The sequence below is a fragment of the Abramis brama genome, assembly GCF_963993115.1.
Source record: "Abramis brama genome assembly, chromosome: 10".
NCBI lineage: Eukaryota > Metazoa > Chordata > Actinopteri > Cypriniformes > Leuciscidae > Abramis > Abramis brama.
The window spans coordinates 36,701,807-36,727,562 of NC_139972.1; the positions used below are offsets into that span (position 1 = coordinate 36,701,807).

Genomic DNA, 25,756 nt, shown 5'->3' on the forward strand with positions numbered 1-25,756 from the left:
TGAATACTGGAAACTACTTAAGTTGTTTCATTCTGATAACTGTATGAATTAAGGGTGATTGGGACATAAGGTCAAATGGGACAGAAGAGTTTATTATCTCGCCTAATGTGCCCTGTGAGACCACATCATCAAAACTGGATATCCTCATTGTTGTGACATCATGAAGTGAGGAAAATGACATAAGCTTTTGCTAGTTTTCATAATGAGGTCATAAAATTGTCATAACTACTATTTTACACAAACCTATGATGGAAATGATGCACATACTGCAACTAAATCGGTAAAATGTGTTAATTTCATGTTTCTATTTTCAGAATTAGGTTGTTTTTATTTTGTCCCATCCACCCAAACACAGTTATATTTGCTGGATTATGCTGAAATAAAACAACTAAAATAAAACAACCCAATTCTGAGAATTGAAACATCATAGTTGAACTAGATTTTGTTGCAGTAATACACCATATTTATTCCATCAAAGGTTTTCAGATTAAATATGTTTGATAAACAGTTTATTGGGGATGGGGTCACCCAACCTTTCATCCAAATATTAGTATTTTTTATTTGATTTTTATTCATTTTAATTAAAAATAATAATAATGAATTTAGGACCTGAACCATTTTTCTAACTTGTTTACACTTTCTAAAGACTTTTGGGCTTTAAGTCTTCTTTTACCTCAATTACGTGTGTTGTATTTTATGAATTGTGGATGAATTTATAAATGATAGAGAAATAAACATGGACTCCTTGCAAAGAAAACCTTGCATATGAAATAATATCACAGTATGAAGTAACTTGTGTAATACATAGCCTATGCTTACACTAGCATAAATCAATGATAAGATGGCCTGTCCCTATTACTTAAAGGTCCTGTCCCAATCGGCCAAAGGGGTTTTGGCTCAGTTTACATTAAGGGTCACGCATCCTTTCATTATAATATAAACTTGTTTCCTGTTCTAATGGATAGGTAACATCTTCAGTATTACAGAAATTATGCTTTTAATTTATGGCAATAAACCTTGAACAAGGTGGAAATTCAAAAACTGTCCCAATCACTCTTATTTCGCCCAACATGAATCCAAAGACCAAATCATTTCTCACAATAAACTTTCAGAACTATGACACTTCCTATTGCCTGAATGCTTTATAAATGCCATCTCACATTTATGAGGGAAAGACTTCTCTCCAGTACTGGCAACCAAGCCAGATTCTGTATAGGACATGTTGTAAGGCAGGCCTGTTTTTTCTATCAAATACCTGCCTTGTTTATTTAAGAGCATTATTCATATGTCAAGAGCTGAGTGAATTGTTCTGTCTATCAAATCTTTTTATATTCCACAGAATAAAGAAAATTACGCAGGTTTAGAACAAAGGGTAAACAAATGACATTTTCTCAGCCCAAGACGACACACACACACGCAAACTTGCAGTATCCGCCATCAGCACTAGATGTCTACAGAGACCACACTACACCGCGAGCGTAACAGGTCCTTTTTAAGCAACTAAATAAGGAAGGATAGCATAACATGAATTTAATAGAAAAAGAAAAAAAACTCGCTCGTTAAAATACCCGAGTGAAACTTCAATGTTGTTTTCTAATTTCCCTCATAAATCCCCGGACCGTTTAAAAAAAAAGTAGCCTAGTCAGTAAGTTATGTGTTAAATACGACCTATTAAATAACACTGAAAACAACAACCAAACCGTTAAAATAGTCGTGCCTTAAAACAGGAGTGTCGTTAAGAAAAAACGGTGGGGAAATTTGACCAAATTAGTAAATGTACGTATTGTTTACGTCCAGAGCACCCTCCCCGTCATCTCATCCCTGAGGAATCATGCGTTAGTGGAGTGTGAGCGTGAGAGAGAGAGAGAGAGAGAGTGAGTGAGAGAGAGACATGCATGCAGTTCGCCGGGCCTAGTCTGTCTGTCTGCGTGGAGATATTCACACGACATTAAAAACATTCACCACTGCGTAAGTTGTCATCGCATTACATTATGTCTGTTTCCGGGTGAAATCACGGCTCAGAAGTTCGTGTGTCTGCGAACTGTTGACAAAATAGCGGTTGCGTGTGGAAAGGGAGGGAGTGCAAAGCAAACAGGGAGAGAGAAAAAAAATCACCGAGCGATCGCTTGTTTCACTCACTCTGCCTGCGGAAAGAAGCAGGAAGAGGACTAGAGCTGTTCACCTGTCGAGTGAGAGACTGCACTGGACATTTGAAGGAGAAGAAGACGACTCTGCTTTTGTCTTCTTGCTGAGATTAAAACCTGCCCGGTGGTGTTACGGAGTTCAACGCACAGTTAACTTCGAACGTTCAGTTTCCGCGAATCCCACAGAACTGGCGTCGGACATTCCATTCCCGTGGGATAATCTATTCTAAAGGTGAGCGTTCTGTGCTGGGAAGTGTTTTGTGTGTGTGTTGCTTTGAGTGGCGTAGATTTTTGTTACATTGCATTGATCTTTGTCCGACACTGACCGCCTCAATTGTTATTTGTTTGTTAATAATGTGCCGTTGAATAAATAAATCGGATGCTACTCTGCAAAAATGACACATTCGTGGAGAAGTGCTTTAGTGCTCCAACCTGGTTAATAAAAAACATAGAATTTGCATGTTTCTGTCTAAAAGTTCCAGACTTGTAAATTCTTTATTTAGATTTGCAGTATCAAATTGACCTTCAATGCCATTCGGATGTAGATATGTATGAGTTGACATCTATTCTGGACGCTTTCACTTGCTTTATTAAATATGGCTCTTAAAAAAAAAAAAATCATAAGTTTTATCATTAAACAATGTAATATAGCCTATCCATTACGGACACTCGTTAAAATGTATGACTGCTTGGATGACAAGTTTACCTGGCAGGGACATAAACGTGTGTTTATTGGACAGAGAGGCACGACATCGGTTGTTTGTGTCATAGACGGATGCGATGGCATAATACTGGACTAAACTATGACTCAACCTCCATATGGACATGAGTAATGAACCTCAGGACACGCCCACAGGCCGTTCACCAACCCTGGTGCGTATTCTACAGAAAAATGAAATAACTTTCTGGATCTAGTAATGCGTTCCAGACCATTCAGAACTTGGAATTCTTAAACTTCCTTCTTGAAAGATGTCACTGGAGAGGCTCTCCAGGTCGGACGTTCAAGTTGGAAAATCAAGGCAGGTCAAGACAGGTCAACATCGTCTTCAGTTTGACGTCATTCCCAAGGTGGTGGCGATTAAATCAACATTCCATAGTTATTTCCCATTGGAGAAGAAAATATTCTGATTTCCCTATTGGGTGGAATGCAAAACAGTTTCAAAAGTGGGTCGAAATTTAAACCCAAAGATTCTCACTTCTGGCTTCACCTGTTTTTTTGTTTTGTTTGTTTTTTGCTTGTTTTAGTTATAGATTTGGTCTTTTAACCAACATATTTACTCAAAATTTTCCTGGCATATTCTCTCATTTTAGTTTTTTTTTTTTCTTCCTAAAATGGCATCTAAATGAAATAATAAATATAGGGTATGTAGCTACATATTTTTAGTAAAAAAAAAAAAAGAAATGTGTAAAAAAAGATTATATGATCAATAAGTTGACAACATATGATTTAACTCATTAAAATGCAATAATATAAGCAATTTGCAACTTTTTCAAAAGTTAGGCTATACAAGATTCAGCAATTGTTTTTAAGTCGGTTTAATGTAATTTAAGCTGAAATGACTTAAACATCCAAGACAAGTTGACTGTACTTAAAAAATTTAGGCAGCAATTGTCTTTACAGTGTTGTATACTATTTTTTTACATTCACACTATTGTATGCATAAACATTCTAAAAATGTGCATAAAAACATATGCGCTCAATTGAGGCAGGTACGTTTTTTTTTGTCCGATAAGAAGACAAAACTACGATGGAAACACATTTACTGAATAAATCCTTTGATGCGCAACAAAAAACCTCACATGACTTTGCCTCAACAGAGGATTAACCTGGACTAACCAGCGGATTAACCAATCACAGCACAGCATCTCAAATGTTGGTTTGGTTGTTCTGAAATGCAAAGTCTGTCATCAGAATGATTTGGTTTAATTGCGTCTCACACGATTGCGTTCCCAAACACCAGCATCCCAACAACGCAAGAGAACATGTCGGCGTTTATAGCGTTTCGTCTGCGCGCACGCCGTTTATGATGGAGGAAAAAGAACCTCAGTGGCTTCCATTTTTATTATGGATATTTTGCGCTAATTTTGCGACGATTATGTTTTCCTGAACATGTTAAAAAGGTCATCTTCAGTCAGATAGTATGTGTGTGTGTTGAGTAAGACACATGTGTTTTTTGTGAGTTGTTCTTCTTGGCCCTCACCCTCACACATGTGACCGGAGCTTCAGAGAGACTTCGGTGGCAGACTGTGATGTCATCAGTCAGGGGACACAAACACTTCGGGATGCCCACACACACTCGCTCACAGTCAGAAGAGAGGTCACTGTGGTGACAGGGGCCATGAATGGGCTGATTCTCTCAGTCATGTGAGAGCACAGTGTGTGTGTTTGTTTTAGAGGCGCAGGAAAACATTTTTCCTTAGAAATGGGGACAGACACACACACACACACACACACACACACACACACTCCCAGGGCCGACTGTATGGTTTAAAGCGCAGATTATCTATCGGAGAGACAGTTAGCATTAAGAATCTTTAATGTTGTAATGTTTTAGAAACAATAACAATATTAAATGTCAACAAAATTGACCCTTTTTACTTAATACACATTTGAGGTCATATTGTGCATGTTATCGTAAAGAAAAAAATGTTTGTCTTCGCAGTCTTTCATCAAAATGTAATAACTTGCTCTGCCTTTGAATCAAATTACATAGGCTGTGCAGAATCCTGTTGGATAATGGTAGGTTTTGTGTAATTCTGTTAGTCATTGTAGATAAAACCTTGCCAATAGTTAGTAATTCAATGCTGATTAACTCTAATGTAATACTGTAAGTGACCTAACTCCACCTAGACTATGTGTCTATGTAATACTGTCTGGGATTAGAAATAAATAAAAATATGACAAAGATGAAGAAGATAACTAAGCGAATCCTTTCAGCTCAAAAGCCATAAAAGTGTAATTGGCTAATCTAAAACTCTAGGTCACAGAGAGTGAACTTGACGTGTTTCATTTTATTTCATAGTACATTAGCACTTACATGCTATAAAAAAATATACAATGTAACAAACATGCATTTGTTGTGAAACACGTTCTCATTTGTCTACTTAGTACTTCCCGTTTTTGTACTGAAATGGACATAAACGGTACATAGGCAAGGTTCAATTTCCTTAAAGATTATGTAATTGTCAAAGTGCAATAGGACATTCATTATTCAGTTTTGATCATTTCTTTGGTGAAAGACATGCATAAGTTAAGCAGAAAGCCAAAATATTAAATGTCATGGATCAATGTTAACCGAGTAATCCAATATTTTGTTCTAGACGGGGGTGAAAATTACTTTAGAAATCTGTTGACTTTAGCAATCTTTGTTGCATTATATGCCAATGGTGACTGTTCAAAAATGGGAAAAAGAATGAGAATCTTTAATACTTCTGGAGTTACAGGCAAGCAAACTTGGGGAAAAAAATCATTTTTGTGGCACTCAGACAGGAATGTTCTATGCAACTGTTTCAAGAGTGAAACTATTTCTAGTTTCAAACATTAGTTGTTCTTCAGACATTCCTCTCTGAAAGAAAAAAGTATCAGGTGTATGCAATGTATTTGCATTGAGATCCCCATATCTCTGGGATGTAGAACTTCTACCAGACGATATGAGATATATATTTGACCAAATTACATTAATTTCATGTAATTTGGCTCCAAATCTCAGGTGAAAATTCTACAAAATAGTGGATTACTCAGTAAATATTCATCCATGGCTTTTAATATTTTGGCTTTCATCACTATTCATCACTAGTCTTTCTTCAGAAAAAAATATGAACAATCACAAATGTCAGGGAAAGTTTCTGAAATTTGATTTGACACAGAATGACCCAATCGATTTGAATAAGTAGAGTTACTCTTAGTGGTGTGATATTTCGATACACCGATACCAGCTGCGTTCTCGCTCTCTCTTCTCTCCGACTGTGAATTGACAGTTTGACACACACACACTCCTCCTATCACTTACCTGTGTCATTCACTCCAGTTGAATAGTGTTAGGTCCTGAATTTCGGCGTGAAGTATTGCGCATAATTTACTCATTTCCGCAGGTTTCGCGCTCACACCACAAGAGCGTGCACCACTGATCTATATAAATGACGCTCTCATAAAGCCGCCTCTCAAACAGCGCACGAGTACCACATTTAGTTATTGGCTTATTTGGCTTAAATGGTCAAATACACACAAAATGATGTTAAAATGCCCGTCATGGCGAGTATTCATGTAAACACAGTCAGTTTTGGAACGTAAATAGTTGAGAAAAAACGCATGTTGTATAACAGTTGGATCCGTGCTTAAGCTTTAGGGGCTGTTTACGCGGCACCGTTTTCAACTAAAAACGTACAACTTTTTATGCGTTTTGTCCGTTCGTTTACACGACAACAGACGTGTTTTGGGCGCCTGAAAACGCAAACTTTCGAAAACGGGTTTCAAAGTGCAAGTTTTTAAAAACGTCTCTGCATAAACAACAAAAACATGAATATCTGAAGATGATGAGGTCATGCACTTGTGTATTACATGTTCAGTCTATAGTGTTTCATCGCCATCTAATGGCCTGGCAGAGGAATGCAGCGCTTTTAGTCGTTTTCGCGGATCCGTGTGAATGGGGATCGTTTTGACATGTCGTCTGTACGTGGAAAAGTGACAGGAAAAACTTCTCAGTTTTAAGCATATCGTTGTCGTGTAAATGTACCCTTAAAGTGACTACAGTCTAATAAACCTGCTGCTGTTTGTCATGTTAATCAAACAACAAAAGACAAAGAGAAAATCGCTTCTGCTCTTTAATTGTAAGCATTACTACAGTTAGACCCACCTAAAAACTTAAAGCCATGTTTATTCCATTTGTCTCATTAATCGTATTTATTTATTTGTGTTATTGTTTGCAATTTGTCTATTTGGTTTATATTTATTGACTGTTTACATGTCTTTTTTTGTAAAAATAGTTCAAAGTTTCAAGTTGCTGTGTAAGCTATAGCAAGAAAATTTCCCCACTGTATTGAAAATGGTATTGGATATCAATATTTTTCAAGGCATCGCAAGTTAGAAATTCCAGTATCGTCACAACAGTAGACGATATACTTAAAACAGAGAAGTTGTTCCTTTGAGTTTCCCGCGTACAGACTATTGGGTTGCATTAAGATGTCATAAAGCCTTGTTAGGAGTGTGAGTCACTGACTAGGTTTACATGCAGCCAATAACCCGTTCAAAACCGGGATATTAGCAATAACCCGGTCGCGCACGGCCATGTAAACACCGGCAAAAACCCGAATATGCTCATATCCCGGTTTTTAAAAACCCGGATATGATCCCTGGGTTACCCCTTTTCTAACCCGAATATTTGGTCATGTAAACGCGTATCGGCATATCCCCATCAAAAGGAACATTGATTTGTGTTCTGCGCATGTTCTATTCGCAAGGAATCTTGGACTTTTGAGTAGAGACGGCGCATACAAAAACCCTCGTGCAGTATACCGGAAGTAAACAAGAAGCAGAGGTAAACATGGCGAGACGCAGCACAGCACCACACTTTTGGAGCGAGGAGGAAAGCGCAAACAAAGGCGATCGCTATCTGCCCCGAACTATTAATAATAAATAATTCGTTACATTTATATAGCGCTTTTCTAGGTACTCAAAGCGCTTTACATGAAAGGGGGAATCTCCTCAACCACCACCAATGTGCAGCATCCACCTGGATGATGCGACGGCAGCCATATTGCGCCAGAACGCCCACCACACACCAGCTTACTGGTGGAGAGGAGACAGTGATGAAGCCAATCAGTATATGGGGATGATTAGGAGGCCATGATGGACAGAGGCCAAGGGGCAAATTTGGCCAGGATGCCGGGGTTACACCCCTACTCTTTTTCGAAGGACATCCTGGGATTTTTAATGACCACAGAGAGTCAGGACCTCGGTTTAACGTCTCATCCGAAGGACGGATATCCAATCCTATTCAATATCCGCGTGCTGCTGCTGTTGTTGTTGTCTTTGGATACAGGAAGAAGAATCGGCATATTGCGTCTTAAGGTTGTCCGTACGTCCAGACGCTAACCGTGCGTCGCCGTTTACATCGGGATATTGCCAATTGATTACAAAATCCATGTATACAGGAGTAACTCTCTCTGCTCACGCATGTAAACGGGTTATTCCGAATGTTTCAGAAACCCAAATAGTGACCTTAACCCGACCATAACCCGATATTTGACAGCTTGTAAACGTAGTCATTGATGTTTCAGGAGGGGAGGTCTCCTCAATCCATTGCAAACTGATTCCACTCTGCTCTTGCCCTTTCTGATCTGTTTCAGTAAGAACATGTGATTAAGACCCTATAGATTACAAATGGATCGTAGTGACTGGATGTTTTGGGTTCTACAGTGCTACCTTTTCTTGGATTGCAGTTATATGGAGATTTGTGGAATAAAATATGGCCATTTGTGGCATGATTTTTACGTTTTTGGAAGTGTCAAAACAGGTTTTTACTCAAGTGTCAGAAAGTGGTTCTGCTTTCTTTTTACATTGTTTTACATAATTTGATCAGTTAGTGTCAGGACAGTCAGTACAAGACATCTGTGCTCATTTCCTGTGGAAGTGAACTGGGTGTATGATTGATAGTTTTAATTGAGTCATGCAAGCCTTCACACCACGCTTTCTTTAATTTGCATGTGGCATCACATTTGCACAGTTGTCTCTTCTCTTTCATGCATTTACATAAATGCTGAATTGCGTTCTCTACAGACCTGATATCCATGCGTATGCACACTCAGACACCTGTATGCACACCTGTGCACTTGTGGGATGGGATCTGCTGCAGTGAACAGAGCTGTAAGCGTGCCCGTACCTGGATTCCTACAGTTCCCTGCATACGAGTCAGGACACGCTCAAGAATTCAGTTTCGAGGAACAGGAAAGGAGGGAGTGAACCATACCAAGAGAATAGATGGAAAGTGAAGGAGGAGAAAAGTGTTAGAGCAAATACTTTTGATTTGAGTCTTTACTATGTTGAATATGCTTTGGGAAGTGATATCAAGTGTGTGTGTTGAGGTGCTTTTGTAAGGGCCTATTTTGCATGTGTGTTTTGGAGGATCAAGAGGCTGATCTTTGTAACTTGACCGAGTGAGAAATTTGAAAGTGTGCTAATATTTCACATGAGCACACACTGACACACACACACATGCACTTTGCCATCTATCTATTTTAAGCCCCTTTTCTGGTCAAGTTTTTTGTGCCCCATATCCGATCCAAGTCATTGAATATTGAGTATCTGACAATATCAAGTTCCAATTCGATACTTTTTATACTTTTTATTCGATACTACATTTTCCAAGTGCTTGGTGCACACTTCAAGTACATTAAAGTGATTAAAATCAATCCAGTGTATTACAGGGACGCACAGAGAGTTTATCTGGGGCTCAAATGCAAAAAAGGGGCATCTATCACTATGGAGTAGTGGAATATATTTATAAGCCTATATTATACATGCATAGATATTTTATATGCACAATAAGCAGAGTAATTGCAATAAAAAAAAATTTAAAAAGTGGGTTTAAAGGATTAGTTCATTGAATGAAAATTTTCGGTTCCCACCTGACCTTTCCAATGTGATTACATAATGCATGAAGTTGTGGATGTACAAGACAAGCATTTGTGGTTTTTTTTGTTTTGTTTTTTAAATGGCCGATGGTTTGGCTAGATAAGATTATTATTCCTCAGTTGGGATCGTGTAGAGATCTTTGAAGCTGCACTGAAACTACAATTTGGACCTTCAACCTGTTGGTTCCCGTTGAAGTCCACTATGGAGAAAAATCCTGGAATGTTTTCCTCAAAAACCTTCATTTCTTTTCGACCGAAGAAAGAAAGACATGAACATCCTGGATGTGATGGTGATTAAATACTCAGGAAATGTTTATTCTGAAGTGAACTAATCTTTTGAAGGCTAGAAAGCATGAAGCTCGTGTTGTCAGAATGCCAGTCTGTCAGTCAAGTCAGAAGCAGCGAGATGCATCCCATAGCAGATACTAGTAAACAGTAAATAAATTACTTTCGAGTGATTCATTAATAGTGTGCATCAAATATGCTAAACACGGAAGTTCGAACGTGTGTGACGTGCAACAGACCTTGCACGTCACAAACGCACATTTTGAGCTTCTTCTTTTCCTTTAAATGGCGGTTGCCAAACCCTCTTGAAGTGCACACTGCCACCTACTGCACGACACCTGCGAGACAGCTGACGTAAAATAAAGGATCGCTTAGGATAGCCGATGCCGATCAGTTATAAAAATGCTTAATCGTCCCCAGTACTGATCCTTTTGATGTCCAATGTTAAATTTGAGTCGTCATGCAAAATGCGTAATAGAGCTGCTCGCTTCTGGATAAATTGAGAATCACGATTTTTTTTTTCAAACAGAGATCACGATTCTGAACAATCAACTAAACAAAATAACATGTAATTTACTAGAAGTTCTGATAAAAAAAAAAAAAAAGTTTAACCCTTCAGTCTATTTAAAATGTTATTTCTAATTAATCTGAATAACTCATTTTTAAAAATCGGGTTTAATTAATTATTCAATAACAAATACATTTTTTAACAGTCACGTGTCGCCACCTACTGGTAAAAATGTCATTGATACAATCGTTATTTGAAACGCCAAGTTACTTTCAAAAGGGGATTTATTCTATTTTGATCCATCAGTGTTTATATCCGAACTATAAACTTTTATAATGTTGATGTTGAAAAGGCTGTTTCATACCTATACATGACAATTGCTTTCCCTGGGTCGGCGGCAATGCAAACGCAGATCTGAATTGTTGTCATTTTGTAATGAGATGGCGTGGGTGTTTGAATCAAGATCGCGATCTTTTAACGATGGATCGTGCAGCTCTAATGCATAATCACACAAACATATTTCTATTCCTCGAGTGCCTTAAACTAAGTGAGAAACCACACTGCAGTCATCAGAAGCGGTGTGACAGCTGCTTTCTCATTCACACTGTCTCTCTCAAATGTGTGTGCGCGTTGTGGATTGATAGTTTGTATAGTCTATGCTTTCCATCTGTCAGCTCTTGCATAACTTTCTCATGTAGACTCATATCACAGCTTTATTCAGACATGCACATCTAGTTAGTCGTACAGAAAGAGAGAGCGAGAGAGAGAGAGAGAGAGACACTTGTGTGCTCCACCCGCGGCTAAAAATGGGACCTTTGTTCAGTCAGGCCTCGGAAGGTAACTGATTAACCTCTTTTTTAGTATGTGCTTGTGTGTGTTTATTGAAAATTTGCCACCGTGGCTCAGCAGTGAAAGGGCAGCTGCACAATGGACTCTAAATTTAGAGGTTAAAGGAATAGTTCACCCAAAAATAACAATTTTATCTTCATTTACTTTCATGTAGTCACCATGCAATCAAAATTCACATCTTTTTTTACTGCACAAAAATGTTGCATTTCTTTCCTTCACAGCCGTGCGGTTTCGTTCCTCCCTTAAAGTCCAAACTTAACATCCACATCAGCTAGATCAGTGATTGTCTTAAAATGCAGGCTACTGTTGCGAAAATTCAGGACATGTTCGATAATAAATAGAGTTATTAAAACTGTTTTAAGCCACGAAAGTGATACTGTTCTCCAAGCGGCTTTCTGTGTGCGTGCTCCGAGAAGTGAACTTTGGGCTTCGGGTTCGCGCCTAAACGTTTTTGTTTGTTTAAAATTGAGTTAAAATTTGTTTAAAAACGCGATTCTCCCACGATTCTGAAAAAAAAAACATTACACAACTAAACAAAATAACACATAATTAGAGGTTCTGACAAAATGTTCATTGCTTCAGTCTATTTAATAAAATAAATAATCAAAAAAATTATTTGAATGGAGTCAATAGCTGCGTTTCCATTACCCTTCAAATTGCGCAAATTGAAATTGCGCATTGAAAATACGCCCAATGGAAACTCGCAAAAACTTGCATTTATCGCAAAAAAGTTTTTCCGCTCGCATGAGGTGGTTTTTCAGGCAATTCGAAAAAAAATATTTCGCAAAACTGCAATGGAAACAGTTTTTGCGCATTTACAGTCACCTGACGTAGATGACGTGGTGTGTTTGGACAGAATACGAGACAGAGTTCTTTATTAAACATATAAGACAAAAGAATTACAGGAATAATGGATTCTAAACCTCAAATAAATGCCAAAATCAAGACCTGGAAGCAGAAATGAGGGAGAAACACCCAGAAACACCTCATATGTGCCGCTCACAAGTATAAGAAAGGTCGTTCGGTACCATTAATGCTTGGAAAACACACATACATCTCCTTCGATTAGAGGAAAAAATGTCGCATAAGTTTTAGTCGCATAACATCGGTCAATGGAAACTGGCTGTCATTTCGCAATAGTTTTTTGTCGACATTTTAAAAAAATCAAGTTTTGCGCAAATCTGTAATGGAAACGCGCCTACTGTCTCATTCATAAAAGACTTGTTGCATTATTGGATGGATCAATGTTTGTGAATGAATCTCTTTAAGGAATGATTCAATGACAAACACTTTTTTAAACAGTCTGTTGTCGCCACCTACTGGCGTAACAATATAAGCGATACAATACAATGCAAGTGTGAAAACACTTTCAAAAAGGTAATTTGCTCTATTTTCATCACTACCATATAGATATCAATGTTCATACCCAAACTATATAAACTTTCACCCCAGTACACATTTGTCCCCTGTTATTTAAATGTTTGTAACACATAAATAATGACAATGTGTGGTTGACCAGGAGTTCAGGCAGAGACAGAGCACTGATTGAGTTTAGTTCAGTTTATTTTTTTAAGGTTTTGTTGATATTACAATCGGAATTGTATCTTGTAATATATTGCGTTGTTCATATTTGCCTGTTCAGACACAAAAGGTTGAGTTTGAGTTGCCTCTGCTGTCACTACGAAAAGAAAAAACCATTGCTCCTCCTGTTCTTTCTTTCTTTATGGAACACAAAGGGTAAATTGAAGATTAGGTTTTGTCAAGCTCCAAAAGTGTCTCATAAAAGGTCAATATGATTTGTACACTATATACCAAGCTTTCTGAAGCCACACAGTAGCTTTTGTAAGAAATCGAAATTACATTTAAGTCTTGAAATTGACCCTAATCTTCTCTAATGAGCTATTAAGCATTACAGAGCTGGCACACACACACTTGGGTGAACAACACATTGGAGGAAGAAATGAATTTTATAAAAGGGTGTGGATATTTGGCTGCTGGTGTTGTACTGACGTGGGAAATGTTAGGCAGCTACAGCGCTCTCTTTGTTTATTATGAGGTTGTGGCAACACATGTGGGTAGATAGATATTCTTTTGGCCACTCCAATGTTAGCCGTTTAATCACAAATTGACTACATAAAAACTGTATTTCTGTTTGTGGTTCTTTTCTCACCCTTTGGAGAGGCGTTACATTACACAAGTGGCCAACTCTGAGATCATCTTTAGTTCCTGTAAATTATAGCGGTGGAAAACATGTCAATCATAATTAATATGAGCAAATGGAGTTCCTCATTTTTTACGTCACTTGAGTTGAATGATGCGAACTTTGGTACAAATCCAACCTATACTTGTAGCTGCTATATTAAGGCATCCAAATGAGGTATGTCCTCTTTTATGTTTAGCTTCATACTTGTTAAAATGTGCCTTTTTCGCAAATGGATTAACGCCTTCTTCCAAGAAATACTATGTGCTCTATTTGGTATTCAGTGCTTGATGATGTCTTATATAAATCAGGTTTTCTTTCATAGTCTACGAGTATCAAAAGCTTAATCAGCATCTTAGGGGCTGTTTACACGACGCCGTTTTCAACTAAAAGCGTAAAACTTTTTGTGCGTTTTGTCCGTTCGTTTTACACGACAACAGACGTGTTTTGGGCGCCTGAAACTGCAAACTTTCGAAAACGGGTTTCAAAGTGCAAGATTTTAAAAACTCTGCATAAACAACAAAAACGCGAATCTCTGAAGATGATGACGTCATGCACGTGTATTACGTGTTCAGTCTATAGTGTTTCATCGACATCTAATGGCCTGGCAGAGGAATACAGTCATTTTCACGGATCCATGTGAATGGGGATCGTTTTGACAATGGAGTCTGTACGCGGAAAAGTGACAGGAAAAACTTCTCAGTTTTAAGCATATTGTTGTCGTGTAATGTAACCTAAGACATTGTCCCTTCCTTATTTAATTAAATATGTGGTCCTTAGATTTAGGTGTTCAGTGTTGATATTTACATTGATTTAACATTTAATCAATTAACCGACGCTTTTATCCAAAATGACTTGCAAATGAGGAGAACAATAAAAGCAATCAAACCAACAATAGGGCAGCAATATGGAAGTGTCGTGACTAGTCCCAGATAGTCTAGCACAGTTTTTTTTATTTTTTTTTATTAAATAAATAATAAATAAATAGATATATAGAATATAATAGTGTTAGTATTAATGGTTCAAGTCTTTAGCTGTTTCTTGATATTTACCCATGACTTCCTTTTCAAACATGTTCTGATCAACTTAAGTAATTATTGTTTCCTTAAATGTCTCTTTTTTTTACTAGAATAGAATAATTTGTTTCCTGGTTTGCAAAAAATGTGAGAAAAGCGTGTGTGTGTGTGTTAGAAGGAGGATGTGGGTCAGTGAGGAATGTGGATTCCTGGCATTCCTGTGTGAGAGCGGGAGGTAGATCAGGACAGATGAGGAAGAGAGGGACACCTCCGGGTTTGGGCTGTAGGGTTTGTACCTCTAACTGCGCCTCTTTCTGTTTGCTCTGTGATAAGGACACATACAGTGGTGTGTGTTCATGCATGTACAGATGAAGAATGTTTATGCTCTCCTAGGGCTGCACGATAATGATTAAACTGATAGTCACGATTATTTTGAGATTAATCACTGTTATACTCATTTGAAAAGAATAAAATATATACTGTATATATAGGCTATTGCTTTGTATTTTGTCTTCACATTAGATATTTTATGAGAAGCAATTCAGTTTTAAATGAGACAAACCACAGATTCAGATCGCTCCACAAATGCAAATTCATACAGACAGCCTGCAAAGAGCGATACTCGTGGTCTTTTTTTCCTTTTAGCCATTTTCATCTTTGAAATGGGTAAACACTGCAAACAGACGGGGGCTATGTGTTTTTCAACTGCTTTACATTATGAAAACTGAAAGAAAGTCAAATTGAAAGAAGCTTCTAGCACAGTTTTTTTTATTTTTTATTTTTTTTTATTAAATAAATAATAAATAAATAGATATATAGAATATAATAGTGTTAGTATTAATGGTTCAAGTCTTTAGCTGTTTCTTGATATTTACCCATGACTTCCTTTTCAAACATGTTCTGATCAACTTAAGTAATTATTGTTTCCTTAAATGTCTCTTTTTTTTACTAGAATAGAATAATTTGTTTCCTGGTTTGCAAAAAATGTGAGAAAAGCGTGTGTGTGTGTGTTAGAAGGAGGATGTGGGTCAGTGAGGAATGTGGATTCCTGGCATTCCTGTGTGAGAGCGGGAGGTAGATCAGGACAGATGAGGAAGAGAGGGACACCTCCGGGTTTGGGCTGTAGGGTTTGTACCTCTAACTGCGCCTCTTTCTGTTTGCTCTGTGATAAGGACACATACAGTGGTGTGTGTTCATGCATGTACAGATGAAGAATGTTTATGCTCTCCTAGGGCTGCACGATAATGATTAAACTGATAGTCACGATTATTTTGAGATTAATCACTGTTATACTCATTTGAAAAGAATAAAATATATACTGTATATATAGGCTATTGCTTTGTATTTTGTCTTCACATTAGATATTTTATGAGAAGCAATTCAGTTTTAAATGAGACAAACCACAGATTCAGATCGCTCCACAAATGCAAATTCATACAGACAGCCTGCAAAGAGCGATACTCGTGGTCTTTTTTTCCTTTTAGCCATTTTCATCTTTGAAATGGGTAAACACTGCAAACAGACGGGGGCTATGTGTTTTTCAACTGCTTTACATTATGAAAACTGAAAGAAAGTCAAATTGAAAGAAGCTTCTCTCAAAAACATGAAAAAGTTAAAGTCCCCCTGTAGTCAATCATTGTATCCCTTAAAACTCATTTTTGATCACCAAAATGACAATTTAAATGTTTTTTTCCTTGAAAAAAATTATTTATGCCTTAAAATAGCTTGAATGTAACTCTACACCCTTGCCTCACTTAGTATTCATGGTTCTATGAATATGCAAATGAGCCCCGCCTCCACTCACTCACTCAGCTCAGAGATCCACTCGCTGACGATCACGCGTTGATCTGATTGGTTACAAGGTAGTTTGTGACGTCAGAAACACCAGCGATTTCAAACCGTGTTTTTGAGACTGTCTTTGGTTCACTGCAGTTTTAAGGAGAAAATACTCAGCAATGGTGTCGACTGATGAATTTACACATGGTTTGTCTTAAAGCACATTAAAAACACCACAATAGACATATAAACAACATTAAAAGCTGGATTTTCACCACAGGGGGGCCTTAAGTTCCAAATATTAACTCCAATAATTCCAAATTATGTTACATTTTTACTTTGTATTGTAGCACAGAGTTTGCACGGACTGAATTTATTCACCAACTATTATTCAATATGGTCAAGATTTGGATGTAGTATCAGCTTATCACACAGGTGACACACGGCCTCGTGAAGGAGCACAGATGGCTGTGTGACTCTTTCATTCGAGCAAAATTTCACAATGAACATTGCTAAACTCCAGCATGCATGTTTGTCGGTGTTGTCAGATCATCAGTGCTTTTTTCGCATCACAGAGAGAGTGTGTTCATGGTTGACAAATCAACATGGTTGATTAGGCCTGCACGATATTGAAGAAAATTGTGTTTTGCGATAACTCATTAAATAATGCAATATGTGATACGATAATGCACTTAAATTATCTTTAAAATATATTCAAAATTATAAAACCTACATGATTTTTTCACATTCTTTTTGTCACATCAGTGTAAACCACAGGGTTCAGGGTTTCAGAAAAGCCTACAGTAGGGTTATTTAACAACAGAAACTGAATAATCAAATGTAAAAATAAAACACTGCTTAGTTTTCACTGTATGAATTAAATATATATACTGATTCTTATTAAAGCTACAAAAGTTATTCAGCCAAGAGCAGTGAGTGATTTTCTCTTTGTCTTTTGTTCATGACCCCAGTTATTGCAAACCGTTGCGATATGCATATCACGATATACACATTTGCGATATTTCTATAAATTTGATATATTGTGCAGCACTGGGCAGAAAATGTATCTTTTTTTAAGAGAAAAGCCTTGTTTGGGGGATTCATTCTATTGACATCTGGCAACCGCAAGCAGGAAATACAGTGGAGGCTGTTACTGATGCAAGATAACAGAAATGTAACTTTTTCAGGACAAATAATCAGCGGAGCAAATATTGCAACAATTATTTGTAATTAATTGAGAGAAGCAATTAAAATATGATTAATGCTGTCCTGTGTCTGAGTGTGTCTGTGTCTGAGAGTGTGTACGTTTGTGGTGCTCATCTTGCAACGCGTGTGTTAATGTCACTGCAGGGGCTTTGTACGTCATGCTAGCATTGTTCTCTTAGCAGTGGGAGTCAACATTGTGTGTGTGTGTGTGTGTGTGTGTGTCTGTCTGTACCATTAATCATTTTGGGGACAGATTTGGGTAGGCCTGTGTCCTCATTTGTAAAACCAATATAAAAATAAAGCAAGTAAAGTTTTGTTAAAATTGTAAAATGCATTAAGTTTTCTGTTAGGGAAAGGGTGTGGGTTAGGGTATTTATCACTAGATGTATATGTGAAAATAAAATAAAATGTCCCCATTTACATAGTAAACAAGTGTATGTGTGTGTGTGTGTGTGTGCGTATTTCACAGCAAGAGAGAAAGAGTGAGTAACTTTTTTCAAGCAATAAAAACAGGCCCTATTTTGACACCCACTTCCCTCGCTGCAAATGTACTTGCATGTACTGTGGTGCAGCGGGGGTCAGATGGTGGGACTATGGTATATTTATGTACTATGATAGGGAATGATTACCATATTCAAATACCATGGTATTTCAAAGAATAACAAAGAAACACATGGTACATTGAAGCACTCAGTACTTCGTAGAACACTGTAGTTTTACCATGAGAAATAAATTAATAAACGTGGCATTGCAAGGCCTAAAAACTTCTTGTATTACCATGTTGCAAGTAAAAACATGTACCAAAAAAAATGTTTTACCATGGTACCGTTTCCAGAAATCTTAGTAATACCCTTTTTTTTTGTGTGTGTGTGTGTGTGTCTGTGTGTGTTAACAACACAGAGTCCATCAGGGAATGTTCATATGTTTTCAGGCATGTGTAAAGCGTAGAAAGTGAGTTTGACTATTACCCAGTATAACTGGTTTATCACATCACCCTCTACTGGTACACAGTAACCTTAATGGTTGTTCATATCAAGAGGCTGTGGCATAAATTGTGTGTTTTTCGTGAAGGAGAGGTTATGTTCATGTGAAATCTGCATTAAGTTTGCCTCATTACACCCTATTGTTGGCAAACATTAATGGCGTCAGGTTATAGAATAACCAGAGGTGCTGCTGTGCTATGAAATATTAGCTCCATGAGTTGCTGTCTCAGCTGATATGGGGACACTCAAGGTCCTTCAGCTCTGACTCTGTTCATCTCACACGTTTTCATCTGAATCCTCTTTGTGTCTCTGTCAGATGCAGCATCCTCTTCATCCCATCATGGAGCCGGCTGAGAAATAAGAGACTGCAGAGACAGCAGGTGAGTGCTGACAGACCACAACACAAGGACCCCATTGTAAGCTATTGCAGCAGGCGATCACAATATTCTTATTCAGGTAAAAAAAAAAAAACTAAATGTCTTGGTAAAACCTTAGTAGAAAGTATCAACAATTCCATGCATTGGGTGATTGGTGTTCTATTGGGATTTTTAAGAATAATTAAATGCACAAATTCCATGCCTTTTTTTGGATATATCCATTTCATTCAGGATTTATTATGCCTCTCAAAATGCACATCAAAATAGTTGGATGGAAACCCAACTGAGACTCAGAATGATATCTGAAGGATCATGTGACACTGAAGACTGCTGAAAATTCAGCTTTGCCATCACAGGAAGAAATTACATTTTAGAGGTCCCATGACATGAAATTTTCACTTTCTGAGGTTTTTTAACATTAATATGAGTTCCCCTAGCCTGTATATGGTCCCCAAGTTTCTAGAAATTTTAATCGGTGTAAATCGAGCTTTTGCTATCTTTCTCTGCCTTTGAGAAAATGGAAGCTCAAACGGGCTGATCTTGAATCTCCTCCTTATGATGTTATAAGGAGAAATGTTACCTCCCCTTTCTCTGCTTTGCCCACCCAGAGAATATTTCCTGCCCATGAGAAAATGAGCTAGGAAGTAGGAATTTTTGTTTGTCCACGAGAGATATCATGGCTTTTGAGCGAGTGAAGCATAATAACTGCTCAATAATTGGATGTACAAATGAACACTGAAGCCTTTTTTTAGTTCCTTCATCCAAGCCCCAGAAGAACCAGTGGATTAATTTAATTTTCTCTGGAAATGCGCCGACTCAACTTCCCAAAGTTTTGCATGTCTGCGGCAAACATTTCACCGACGACTGTTTCCTCAACTTGGGTCAATACAGAGCTGGGCTTGCTGAACGTCTGAAACTAAAGTCTGGATCAGTACCAACTCTCTTTGGCTCAGCTACACACCTCGGACAACTAAGTCAACTAATGATATATAAGTGTGTTGCTTTACTGTTTATGGTTACCTAGCTTGTTACACGTAGAATGTGGCTGTCACATTAGCTATGCAGTTACTTGCGTTAATGTAAAGGTGGACAGCATCAAGTATGTGTGTGAATACACACACTGTAACGCGAGTGTTGTACACTTCTTTGTTATTTGGATAACCGTTTCCTGTTGGTTATATGGCACGCGCGATATCCGCATTTCAAGATCGCAGAGCTTGATGTAATTGTAATAAGATAAATTACAGACGTTACAGATCACTGTGTACTAGAACATCTAGGCACAAAAAACAGTTTTTCCCCCATGCTATCTCCAGCTTAAACAGCTAACATAATATTTTAAACTAACCATTCGGAAACGTCCTGCTGGAGCCGCTGAGTTGCAACTTTTTCATCCGTTGCTTCTCCATCTGGATCAGATTCTGGGTCAAACTGAAATGCTTGAACGACTGCGTGTCTTCGTGCCATTGCAATATATCCAACGTAAACATGCATGGTACCGTTGCCGCAAGATGGTCAAGGCCACACCCACCCTCCACCTTGCCCCGCCTTTCTCCTCCTCATTAGCATTTAAAGCTACAGACACCGAAACGGCCCATCTGAAGGAAGCTCATTCTGGGACTGGCTTGTAGTGGCTATAATTCTGCACCGAGGCTGAATTTTTGGAAAGAGATTTCAGATACAGTACTAGGGACCACTAAGGACTATATTAAAGCCTACAAAAAGTAGCATGTCATGGGACCTTTAACATATATTACAACAGAAACCAGTTTAATGAACGGGTGAACGGGTTTCAAAGTGCAAGTTTTTGAAAACGGTCTCTGCATAAACAACAAAAATGTGAACCTCTGAAGATGATGACGTCATGCACATGCATATTACGTGTTCAGTCTATAGTGTTTCATCACCATCTAATGGCCTGGCAGAGGAATGCAGCGCTTTTAGTTGTTTTCGCGGATCCGTGTGAATGGGGATCGTTTTGACAATGGTGTCGTCTGTACGCGGAAAACTCACAGGAAAAACTTCTCAGTTTTAAGCATATCGTTGTCGTGTAAACGTACCCTTAAAGTGACTACTTTCAAAAACATTAAAAAATTTAAATATTTTCCAAACTTTTGACCGGTAGTCCCATTACCTTTCCTTACCCCACTAACTTGCTAGATCCGCCACTCCCCCTTGTATCAGGACCTCAGGATTTACCAAGGGTAAATCTTTCAGCCGGAAACTGAAGCTTCCCCGGGCGCCGCCATTGATTCGCAGACCATCACCTGCTGTTAGCATACCATTGACTCCCATTCATTTTGGCGTCACTTTGACAGCGAATAACTTTACATCTGAGGCGTTTAAAGACTCCATTTGTCCATTATTTATTTCTAAAGAAACACGAAAATGTATAAAAGGCTCCATTACCTTGTATCTTACGTTATGGCCCCGTAGAAGCATTTTTTGTAAAAATAGGCTAACGATTGCGTCATAACCACGCGACTCTCTGTCGCACAGTAGAGAATTACCGTATGGACAGGAGGAGAAGCTCACGGGCAATCGGGGGGACGTGGAGGCAAAATGACAAAATAATTAATCAGAATACTTAGCAAAAGTTTCTCCTGCTCCAGCTCATGGACAGCTCCTACTCACACTCTCCGTCTCTGCAAGTTTCGGAAGGGAATGATTCAGATTTCTCTTGGCACAGCTACTAGAAGACAGACGGGTTGCTCACGTCACCTCTACGTCGTCAAGCTCAGTTTGAGTCTGCGCAGTACGCTCAGCCATCAGGAAGAAGAGCTTCTAATTGACTTCACTTTTCTCCGTTGAATCCAATGGGGTCGCTGTGTCCATTTCTTTTACTGTCTATGGGATTTACTGATTAAGCACTGGCAGAAACCCCAGGAGGGTGATGTTCGGGGTATCGGAGCCCAACACCTCCTTTACCTCAGCAGCCTGTGAGCGTGACTTCACTGCCTGAGACTTCTGAGTCAATGGGAAGGCAAGTTTTTTTGGCTAAACAACATCCTGCCAATTCCTAAAGGTCAAAAAGGAGGCGGGTGAAATAAAAGTGTAAAATGCCAGCACTGCAGGTTATCTATTCCACACCCTGTGGGACAAGCACCCCTTTCTCTTTCCTAGGATAAAACAAGAGAGTCTCAGCTGCTCAGTGGTCTAAACTAGGCCCGTTCAGTTTATATGCCACACAGTGTCAATGGAGTAAAGTTCCTCCGATGTCGCCCAAGGAGTTCAGCTCAAGAAGAGGGAAAAAGTTTAGCCCTCGACCTAGCTAAAAGTGCTTTAGCCCTCCACCTAGTTGCGCAAGTAACTTTTTTCTGGTCTAATTGTGCAACTAGGTTGAGGGCTAAAGCACACAAGAATATAAAAACCAGCATGTCTCATCGCTTACTTGAAGCTTTTATATTAAGTCGTAGGTCTTCAGTCTTGCTGCTGGGGACCCAATGTCCTGTAGAGTTTAAGTGTCTACTTTGCATTATTTTTGGTTGTCAATGGAGAATGTTTCTTCAGGAGTAACTGTACTAAAACTCCTATGGTCCTTGGGGAGAGTAGGACAGAATATGAGGTGCAAGTTTGCACAGTAAATTTGCAAGTACACACACAAAAATGACGCAAGGTTTTATCACGCCATTTCCACGGAAGCTATTCCCTAGGGGCAGTCATAGCTTGTTACTTGGCATATCTGCCCCAGACCGCATATCTGCAGTATGGCAGTTGTTCATATCTCATGGCGAGAGACAGAAAGGATGTTAGAAAGAAAATGTTTGGTTACTTACGTAACTCCGGGCCTCTGATAACAGAAGTGAGGTGTCCTCCTCGCAGATGGCACGGACTGGAGATATGCTGAGAGTAAACTGAGGAAAATCAAGTCGTAGATGTTGTTTTTGGAAAGTACCTATTTTTAACTTTATTTTTATATAACTTTTCAGAACTAAGACAAACAGCAACAAACGGAAAGCGCCTTTTGTTGAATTTTTTTAATTTATGTATTTTTTGTCTGACCGGGTTTTGATCTTTTTGCTTGTGGGAGTAAATTATTCAAAGTAACCTCTTGCCGGAAATACATTTATTTGACCGCATTTATAAGTGCTGCTGTTATTGTCCAAAGCCGTCAATTTACTGTATGTGTCAATAACATCCCTGTTAAATCATAATTAGATGTTGCAGTATATGCTGCTTGACTGACGTTGTTCTCGCTCAATCTTAAAATTATTATTATTAGTGTATTTAGCCTACAGCAGTTCAAAGTTACAGACTGTTTTAAATGGGGTATGTTTTAGACACTTTTTAAACACTATAGTTAGGGTACGTGTATGCTAGCATTTACATAGGATGTGGGTTTAATTGTAAGTGAGTTAGACAGATAGCTGATTAACCCCTCAGCTGAGAGCTGTTTACTGTGGGGATAGTGGTGTGTCTCAGCAAAAAAACAAGCCTTAAGTGCTTTTTTTTTTTTTTCAGACTTTTGACTGTAGAACTAAAAAAGGGAAGCAGTGCTTGTCGATTACTTTGTATATTATTGCGTTGTGCAAAAGGTCATGTATGCACAGCAAAATGAAGGTCACAGTAATTGCAGGAACATTCACAACAAAAGAGTAATACAAGGGCAAACTGGTTGAAATACTTTTTTCTATCACAGTTTTATGTACGAATACATGTATAAGTGAGTTAGTAAGTTGACTTTTTGAAACATGTTCCTACTGTGGCACTTTCAAAAGATTGGTTTGACATATTGTTAATTATTACGTTAATTTAACTCAAATTTGTACATTAATTGAGTTTTTGGTAAAAATTAAGTTGTGGCAACTTGAATGACATTGTCGTGAAAACTTTGGAAACTGGGCAGTGGATTACTAGTTCCCAGCATCCTTTGCATGATAGGATTGAATAAGGTGAATCAGTATTGAAATTAAGTGTTATTTTATGTATTTATTTTTAGTGAAGCAAAATGGTGTTTAATGCAGTTATGTTTGACATTTAAAGGTTTTTGTGGTTACCACTGTGCTGAAGAGTAGTTGACATAAAGGTTAATGCTACATTCACTACATAAAAGAAATGATTGCTAATGCCAGTGTCAAGTAATATCTTGTTTTTTTTTAATTGGTTAAAGTTAGCAGTATTACATGGCTGTGCATTTCAACTGAAAGAGATTCCAGGACTATAATGTAATTAGAGTAATGTGTCTTTTTTTGTGAATGATTGAATGATAGGAGGAGGAATGTGTGGACTTAAGGATAGTTCCTGCTCTGTGGAATCAGAGGGAAATTTGCATGTGGTTTTCCTGTTTGCCTATGAGAGTACGAAATTCATGTATTTGTTTTTTTGTGAATGTGTGAAAAAAAAAAAAAAAAGTATTTCTGTGACCTCTGTTGAACCCACCAGAGTGTGTGTGTGGGGGGTGTGTGTGTGGTGGGGGACATAGTGGAGCATAGTGCGCCCCACCATGCTTTTTTATTACAGAGGTCTTTTGTTCCTCTGTGGTAAAGAAACTAACGCAAGTGTATTCTCTCTCTCCCTCAAAGAAGCAATTCATTTTCACAACATGACAACATGGGAGGGTTTATATTGCCTCACAGTGCGTCACAGTGCATCTGAAATAGAGGAAGTGTCACATAACTGATATTCTGCTTGATTTCCTACTCTTGACATGGTGAAATAACAGTCATTTACAACAGAAAAACTTGAGGTAAAGTTCTAGATGCATTGTGTTACTAACTCAGTAATGGCTTGGTGGTGGTGTCTGAAAGCATGTTTTAAAAACGCAGGGAACTCTGTTTTTGTCAGGAATATAGTAATGGGTTCATGCACAAAGAAAAAAAAATTCCCCCTTTTTATTAGTGGACCAAGAACAAAATGGTGGTATTTGGTGATGTTTCATATTATGTCTCCAGATTCCTTGGCTCATTCTCTCATGGTTTAAGCCTAAGCTTGTGTTGTTGTTGATTTTCCCCATCATATCAATTATTATTTTTTAAGACACTTTTCCGCCTGATATTTTAACCTACCAACATTACCCTACATTACTGTATGCATGTTATTGGTCAGTACTGCTTGCGCAACTGCACTAAATTGATGTATTGTGCGTGAAAAAAAGTACCAGGAATACTGGTAAAACGATGACCAGTTTTAACTGGTTAATATCCTTGTGAGTTTATCTTTAAATGATTTCCGCTTGGACCCTGATAGTTGCAGATTGTTGGGCTTGTTTTTGTGCTGCTGTAAATAATTTTTCATGACTCTCTGGTATACTGGATGCTGATTGGTCTATTGCTGCATTCTGTGGTCAAATATTTTTATATAATGACCGACACAGATAATAGGCCATTGATTCAGGCTACTGGTTTTCTTTAACTGTGCTAGTTTCATGTGTTTCATATCACTTTGTGCTCTCTTTCTTCTCGCATAACAAAATAATTTCTCAAATCAAGCATTCATGATAATGATCAATATATCTTTCTTCTTCTTCGTCTGTGTTCTCTTCCCTTTTTTGCCCATCTTCACTCAAACATACAAATTCTGCAGATCCACGTGATGATCATGTGCTGACCAGGCCCGCATTAAGAACACACAGGGCCCTGGGGCCGTAGCGAACCCAAGGGCCCCTTCATAGTAGCCCATCTTCGTGCCACAACGTTTTCTACCGCAGGAATAATTAGTATTTAAAATAATGATATCTTTAAAAAAACTCATCTTTGATCACCAAAATTACATATTTAAAGTTTTTTTCCTTGAAAAAAATTCTTCATGGCTTAAAATAGCTTGAATGTAACTCTACACCCTTGC

The 25,756-nt window shown here is 38.1% G+C and overlaps 1 protein-coding gene across 2 annotated transcripts in view; it reads left to right on the plus strand.

Moving 5' to 3' along the window:
- Positions 1–1,817: 1,817 nt before the first annotated feature.
- The window catches only part of pik3cb (phosphatidylinositol-4,5-bisphosphate 3-kinase, catalytic subunit beta), a 77,529-nt gene continuing 53,590 nt past the window's right edge, over positions 1,818–25,756 (plus strand). The window contains exons 1-2 of one of the 2 annotated variants that reach the window (XM_084127011.1): positions 1,818–2,376; positions 18,913–18,976. The gene's annotated coding sequence lies outside the window, so the exon portion shown is untranslated. Of the gene's footprint in view, positions 2,377–11,349; positions 11,404–18,912; positions 18,977–25,756 lie in introns of those variants that run through there. The other variant, XM_084127012.1, reaches the window with a different exon arrangement.